At 38.7% G+C, this 7910-nt stretch overlaps 1 protein-coding gene across 5 annotated transcripts in view; it reads left to right on the top strand.

Annotated features, from left to right (window-relative positions):
* Window positions 1-7910, top strand: part of Klhl32 (kelch like family member 32) — a 225317-nt gene that overhangs the window by 20624 nt on the left and 196783 nt on the right. Inside the window, exon 2 of one of the 5 annotated variants that reach the window (XM_029476830.1) lies at window positions 969-1054. The exons of the other annotated variants lie outside the window; for them this stretch is intronic. The gene's annotated coding sequence lies outside the window, so the exon portion shown is untranslated. The remainder of the gene's footprint in view (window positions 1-968; window positions 1055-7910) is intronic. 5 annotated transcript variants of the gene reach the window in all.

Raw genomic sequence — 7910 nt, 5'->3', positions numbered from 1 at the left:
CACACACACACACACACACACACACACACACACCTCACACACTACACTCCTCACTCCACACTCTCATCTTTAACTTGTCCCAGTCTTTTATTGTTACTCCAAAAACAGGTAGAACAAAAAGCCATATAATCATTGCCAAATCAAATTCAAAAGAATGACGACATCTCACAAAGAATTAAGAATTACAATTGTTCAAGCTTCCTCTATTCCCAGGCCTGTGGCCAAAATAATAATAATTACAAATTTATCATTATTTAAACTTTAACTTTTGACTTATACTTAAGAGCTCAGAGCTCTGAGGTCAGCAACATGCATTTTCCTGTGATGCTCTAATGATAAATGATATGGGCAAAGCTGTCAGGCAGTGGCCAGAAAGAGTGAAGTTAACCCTTAACTCAGCAGTTCTGCTAGCTTTCTGTTTCTGCACATTGCACACAATGACTTTCCTGAGAGTCCCAGTGATTTAACTTAATTTTACTAGTATATAATTCTATGTATTTTATATTTTCTTATCCATACATTTCCAAATGAATCCAGGGACCACTCTCAAATGTTGTACAAAACTCATTTCATAGCCTCAATAGCTTTTAACTTTCTTGGGGCCCCAATATTGGCTCTGCCTCATTTTCTTAATTTTTTCAAACTTTCTTTGCAAGTCAAAGATTAATCCAAAACCAGAAACTATCATTGTGCAGTTATTACATTGTTTCCAAGATTAGAGAGCACAGCATGTCCCTGGGCCATTAGCACTGTGCTGTGCTCCTATGCCTCCATTTTTAATTGTTTAAGAATCAAGGATCATATAGTTTTACAGAATTCACAAGTATAGAAAGAAAGAAATATGAAAGTCAGATATAATAGAATAATTATGCACACCAAGACCAACTGAAAAGCAGTCATGAACAAATGAAATCTATACAGGAAAAATGGGAACAACTGGTTTTTTTTTTTTTTTTTTTTTTGCAAAGTGCTGCCCAAGGCCCAAGGACTACTGAGCTGCCTCTGGCTTCTGAGATGTCTCCATCCCAACCTGTTGTGGGCAGTTCCTGTCATGGTATGCTGTTCCTAGTTCTTTATTGGAAAAATAATTGTTCTTCCTCCTAAATTCTGCAGATGTGTCAATAATGTAACATCACCTTTCACTGTAGATGGTTAAAAGGGTCTGGCTTCTGCCCACTTAAATAGTTCCAACATCTCCAGACTAAAGTTGTAGGTAAGGGTCTTATCATGAACTACTCAACATATTTTTATTTTAACCTGGGAAACAGTTCCTTGGGAGATTCGATGTGGCTTCTACGACTTTACTTTTATTTTTTTTAATATTTCTGCTCCATGCCAGCACCTGGCTTCTAGTCAGTCATGCTCACTGTAGACCATGCAAAGCCGAGTTAGTTCTAATGCTTTATTGAGCACCATGATGGTATATGATATACAACTCCAGAGATCTGGGAAGCCATTAAACTCAAGGTTTCGGCAGAAATCCTATCAGATTCTAGGGTTGGGACATGTCTGTAAAGTTTACGGTGTAGGCCCTTCCAGACAGCACAGACCTATGGAGAGAATAAAGGCTATGGATGTAGTTTTCACCCAGTGGGCCAGGGTCAGAGCAAAAGTTTACCTCCTTGTACAGCATTGATAAAGCTATATCTTAAAACAACAATGGCAACAAAAACAGAAACAAAGTCAGGCACAACATCAGGGAATTCCTAAAGCACGTGGGAGGTTTTTTTGTGGTGTAGTCGTTTGCTTATATGGGCCATTCTGCCTTCCTGTCCCATAGCTATAGTTACACAGACATTCTTTGAGTGGGTTCCTTCCTGCAAAAACATGATGAATTTGTTTTTACTAACAGTATTCAGCAGTCTTATGCACAGACTATAACAAAGTATAAAAATATTTTGGCTATAGACTTGTTCACCAGGAAAATTTAGAATGATGAGGGGAAAATGCTACTTCTTTGTAAAATATTAAACATGGGGATGACAGGCCTTTATCCCCAGATGCCTGCACACTCCTCTGCGATCATCATCCCATCTGTCAAGCTCACCCTAGCCTATTGACTGATCATAAAAACAGACACCACTCCCTTACTCCTCCCCTTCTAGCTCATGTAAAAAAGCCATGCAATTGAAAACATTTCTCAACTCAAGAGACATCGTTTGGAAAACTTTCTTGTCTCTAACTTGGGAATATTTAGTAGTTTGATATTTGCATAATTGATATTTTCAAGCTTTATTACTTCAGTGCCCTCCCTGACTACTAATACTGAGTATCCATTGAGTTGCTGTATCTCATTATGCCTTTTTTGGCTCTTTGCAAGCATCCACTGCTATCCACTATTTTACCATCTGTCTCTGTGCTGTTTTATCCTCAGAGGGTGTAAGCTATGAGAATGTAGACAATCTCTGCTGTTTTAAACTGTATGCATGTCCTTGGTGGAGTTATGCACATTAGTTGGTAGATATTTTCAAATAGATGAATATTCCTAAAAGCCCTTGTAGTTCACATCACCAAGAGTCCTGTCTCCATCACTCTAGGTAATTAGTTTCCTCTCATTCTCTCCAGTATCCTTTATAGCCCTCTATCCCTGTTCTTCCTGGTTCACTCGGACCCAGGGTCGTTGGCTCCATTTATATTGTTGACTGAATTACTATTTGGTAATTTTACTTTTCTTTTAAAAATAGTTTTCTACTTGACTGAATGAATCATCATAGTGGAGTTATAGGATTTGTTAATGGCATCTTTTACTTACTTTCATGAGATGCTATCTTCAGAGCCTTCTCCCGAGACTAATGATTTTTGCATTGTAATTGAAGCTTCTGAAGCAGGAAGATGCTCAGCTTCAAAGCCAGACTGGATAACTCATGCCCCCAAATAAAAAGTCAGAACAGGACTGGGAATAGTTTTAGTTACAGAGTGAGTACCTGGCGAGTTCCCTTGAGAGCCTGGGCTCAATCCTGGATATAGGAAAAGAAAAAAGGAAAAAGAAAAGAATCCTAGTGCAGTTGCTATTTTGATTCAGAAAGTGTAATTTTTACAATTTTTATTTCCCCCTAAGTTTGAATATTTCTCAAAGAATGGAGGAATAGAAATTCAGTGTGCAACTAGTATTTCAGTTACTTTCTATTGTGGTGAAGAGATACTAAGTCAATTTAGAAAACATTTCACTGGAGCTTGCTTACCGTTTCAGAGTGTAGTCCATTAATATGGCTCTAAGCAGGCAGTAGCTGAGAGCTCACATCTAATCTACAAGCAGGAAGCAGGGTGGGGTAGGGCCAGAGACAAAAAGACTGAGCCTGATGTGGGGTTTTGGAACTAAAGCCTGCTCCCAGTGATGCACCTCCCTCAATAAGGCCACACCTCCTAATCCATCTTAAACAGCTCTACTAACTAGGTACCAAGCATTAAAATACATGAACATAGTATGTGATCACTCTCATACAAACCACCACAAACGGTTTGTTGTTGATTTTCAGAATTCAATATATTGACTTTAAAATTTGTTCTTGAAATGAATTCCTTTTGGTAACTAAAATTTTTATTTTAACATTTCAAGTACACTTTACATTCAAAATATTTCATGTTGCCATTTACTTATTTTAAAAAGAAAAACAGTCTTGGTACTGAGATATTTTTGTCAAAATCAGGAATTTAGGGGTTTATTTTTGGATTTTGTTCGTTTTTTTTTTTTTTTGAAATTGAAGTTTATACTAGAAAAAAAGAAAAAGAAAATAACAACACCTGCTACACATGCCTTCGTGATACAGGAAAGATTCCCCAGAGGCCCTGAATCTTCAGGGCCCCCCCCTCTCTAAATTTTCTGTCCTGCTATTCTTGGGTCAGGGGCTCTAGGTTTCAAGGCCTGGCCCTTAAGTAAAATGGTGTTACTTTTAAAGTAAAAATGAAGCAGAGTTTCTGTGTTTAGCTTTCTGAGGTTATTAAACTTATATACATATTTTATAAAGGCTTGAGGGTACCTTTTCTCTGAGAGAGAACGTGCATCGAATGGTGTATGGAATTCCTGCATTTGTGGTAAAACTCATTTATGCACAGTGCATCTCTTGGTAAGCCTTCTAGGAACCAACCTCATTCTTGCAGGAGACTAAGCGGCATGGAGCAGTGCCCTGGAAATGTAGTTACAATGTCATTTAACGTGTAGCTCAACCCAGCTAAAGGAATTCAACCTCATGCCCACGTCCTTTCTTCTGCCTTACATCTTTTTTATTAAAAGGAAAATTATAGTTTAAATGACACCTTTTATCAGTTGTCATGTTAATAAAATAAAAAGCCAGACACTTCCTTTACAGAAAATTTTAAATCTTACTCCATGATATGCATTCATGGCATGTAGTATCATTTAAGTGCTGAAGGAGTGAATGAGTTAGTGTGGACATGAATGAATGAATGTGTGGTTGGCGCATGGCTACTTACAGCAATTTGGTATGCAGGTATGCAGCCAAGTCCTATCTTTTACAGGAAAGCAAGTATTTTTGCCTGGTAGAATTAGCCTGCTTATGACATGAGGTGTATGCCAACATTAGTGATTAGATAGGTTAATCTCCACCAACCATTATTGTTAGCAACACCCCAAGATGGACAATTAGATCAGGAAAAGCAGGAAGATTTTCTGTGTGGCTTAGATCAAGGTTTTGCAACTTTTGCAATAAAGGATCAAATAGTATCTTTAGTATCAAATAGTGGTTGGGCCAGATGGTCTCCAACCACTGTTCAGCTCTGCAATGTGAAAGCAGTCACACTCAACTGTAATGGGTGATTGATATTAACCATCTGTTTCACAGGATCTATTCTTGCTTTGGAGACAAACCAGATATCTGTGAGGGACTTTGTAGGTTGAGTTAATTAAGGTAGGAAGTGCCGCATGAACTGGGTAAGCACCATCCCATAGCCTGTGATCCAGCACTTAGGAAACAAGCCTAGATCCAGCATTCAGCTCTCTCTGTTTCTTGACTGTGGACACAGTGTGACCAACTGTCTGAAGCTCTTACTCCCTCCAGTGTCCTGCAATGAAGGACTGTACTCCTGAACTGTGAGTCAGAATGAGTCCACTAGTCCTGACATTGCTTTTCTCTGGTTCTTTTTGGAAGCCATGAAAAAGGTACTAATAAGCAATTGAGTATGACAGTATCTTAGTCAAATTCCTAAATAAAGGCTTGGTCTCTGAATCTAGACTTCTCGGTAGGTCACTCCCTAGTCACCGTTTTAGGAGTACAATGTTATGACTAAAATATTTTTACATGGATTTCATAACCCTTGTCAGATAGACTAGGATATAAAGTAGTCCAGTTTACCACCCAAGCTGAAAACTATATAAGCCTAGAGGACTCTGGCTTCCAGCCCTGTGCTTCCTTAGGCTGTCTCAAGCAGGTGACAGCTAAGATCAGTCCTGAATCGTCAATCAGAGAAAGTGATAAGCAATGCAATATGTTATAGTGACTGAAAAAGCTGATAAAGATAGCATCCCTAATCAGGACGCTATCTCCTAGTGATATTCACATGTTCAATGGTCTTCTCCAATGGAGCTTCACTGGGTTTTTAAACCACACTTAAGGATAGGCCCCGTGCCCAGCAGCAGATGGCCAACAACAGTGAGCTCAGTGGTACTTTGTAGATTTTTTTTGTCCCATATTCCTTTGTTTGTGCTTTTTAAAAATAATCTTATTGGACTTTTGCTTGTATTTTGCTTTCCAATTTTGTGGGTTTATTTATTTTTACTCTGGTTTGTCGTTTTGTTTTCTAAAGAGAAAAAGGAGGCATGGAGTTAGGTGTGTGAGGAGGATCTAGGAGGTGTTGGGGGAGGGGAAATTGTGATCCAAATATATTGTCTGAGAATAATTATTTTCAATAAATTTTTAAAGTAAAAAAATTTCTGTGACCCATTATAATCACAAAATAAAATTTCTAATTCAATTTAAAATGCATTTTATAAAAAATGCATTTTATAAAAAATGCATTTTATAACTTTAATTAATAATAGAAAAAGGGACAGAGTCAGACGTAGACAGGCTCTGCTTATATATACAGGAGACTTCAGAAGCTTGAAGAAAATAGGGAGGTCAGATTGGGTTAAGGCAGAGGAAAGAGCATGGGTCTGCCTGACACATCACCATTGACTTCATTCACAAGAACTTGGGCTAAGATGTCACTAGTGTCAGAAACTATTCAGCATCATCTGGAACAGTGGCAGGAAGAAAGCTTGTTATGTTGTTTTTGTGGCAAGTCCTAGCTCTCCTTGAGTAGGCGCCAAAGAAGTATGGGGATACTAAGACTGAGTTCTCCACTATTGCCTTCCCAGACCTTAATCCTTGTGCTTATTATCTAGCCATGCAAGACAGGAATAGGAAGCAAACATAGGTTAATTTAAAGTGTGGGCCTCTCTCATTCCCAAAAGGGAATGATAACTTCTGGTTCATGATCATTGCTGTAATCTCATTATCATCAAGATAATATTTAATATTTGTTCCAGAAACATTGTGTTCTTTGGATTATCGCATTTAGTTTTGTATCTTGTGAATTGAATGAATTATAATTCAGTAGAGTTTGAGAACTGTTAGCACATAACCTGAGTTTTATTTTTGACATAATTATGTTCATATGATTTCAAGAGGCAGATAATTCTCTTTATGCACAAAACTAAAATGTGTAAGAAATAGGTACGCTTGGTTCTGGCTCCTGCTTCTTTGGATATTTACATTGTTGTTCCCAGTAACATGCTTATGGTACCGATTATATGCTTTAGATTTCTTTGTACTGAGTCTATAGATTTTTCTATGATGGAATACAAACTGTAACGTATGAATCCATTAGACGTTTGCACACCCCCCAGCCCTATTCACTGGACTTAGATGCACCGCTGTATCGGCTCCATCCTGTTTTCTTTCTTTCTTTCTTTCATTCTTTTTTAAATTAGGTATTTTCTTAATTTACATTTCCAATGCTATCCCAAAAGTCCCCCATATCCTTCCCCCAACTCCCCTACCCACCCACTCCCACTTCTTGGCCCTGGCATTCCCCTGTACTGAGGCATATAAAGTTTTCAAGACCAATGGGCCTCTCTTTCTAATGATGGCCAATTAGGCCATCTTCTGATATATATGCAGCTAGAGACACGAGCTCTGGGCAGGGGTGGGGGACTGGGGGGGGTGGTACTGGTTAGTTCATATTGTTGTTCCGCCTATAGGGTTGCAGACCCCATTAGCTCCTTGGGTACTTTCTCTACCTCCTCCATTGGGGGCCCTTTGATCCATCCAATAGCTGACTTTGAGCATCCACTTATGTGTTTGCTAGGCCCCGGCATACCCTCACAAGACACAGCTATATCAAGGTCCTTTCAGCAAAATTTTGCTACTATATGCAATGGTGTCAGCATTTGGAGGCTGATTATGGGATGGATCCCTGGGTATGGTAGTCTCTAGATGGTCCATCCTTTCATCTCATCTGTAAACTTTGTCTCTGTAAGTCCTTCCATGGGTGTTTTGTTCCCAATTCTAAGAAGGGGAAAAGTGTCCACATGTTGGTCTTCATTCTTCTTGAGTTTCATGTGTTTTGCAAATTATATCTTGCATCTTGGGTATTCTAAGTTTCTGGGCTAATATCCACTTATCAGTGAGTACATATCATGGGAGTTCTTTTGTGATTGGGTAACCTCACTCAGGATGAAGCCCTCCAGGTCCATCCATTTGTCTAGGAATTTCACAAATTCATTCTTTTTAATAGAAGAGTAGTATTCCATTGTGTAAGTTTACCACATTTTCTGTATCCATTCCTCTGTGGAGGGACATCTGGGTTCTTTCCAGCTTCTGGCTACTATAAATAAGGCTGCTATGAACATAGTGGAGCATGTGTCCTTCTTACCAGTTGGAACATCTTCTGGATATATGCCCAGGAGAGGT

This window comes from Mus caroli, chromosome 4 (assembly GCF_900094665.2).
Source record: "Mus caroli chromosome 4, CAROLI_EIJ_v1.1, whole genome shotgun sequence".
In the NCBI taxonomy this organism is placed as follows: Eukaryota; Metazoa; Chordata; class Mammalia; order Rodentia; family Muridae; genus Mus; species Mus caroli.
Note: the sequence above shows the minus strand (reverse complement) of the source record. Positions and strands in the feature narration are given on the sequence as shown.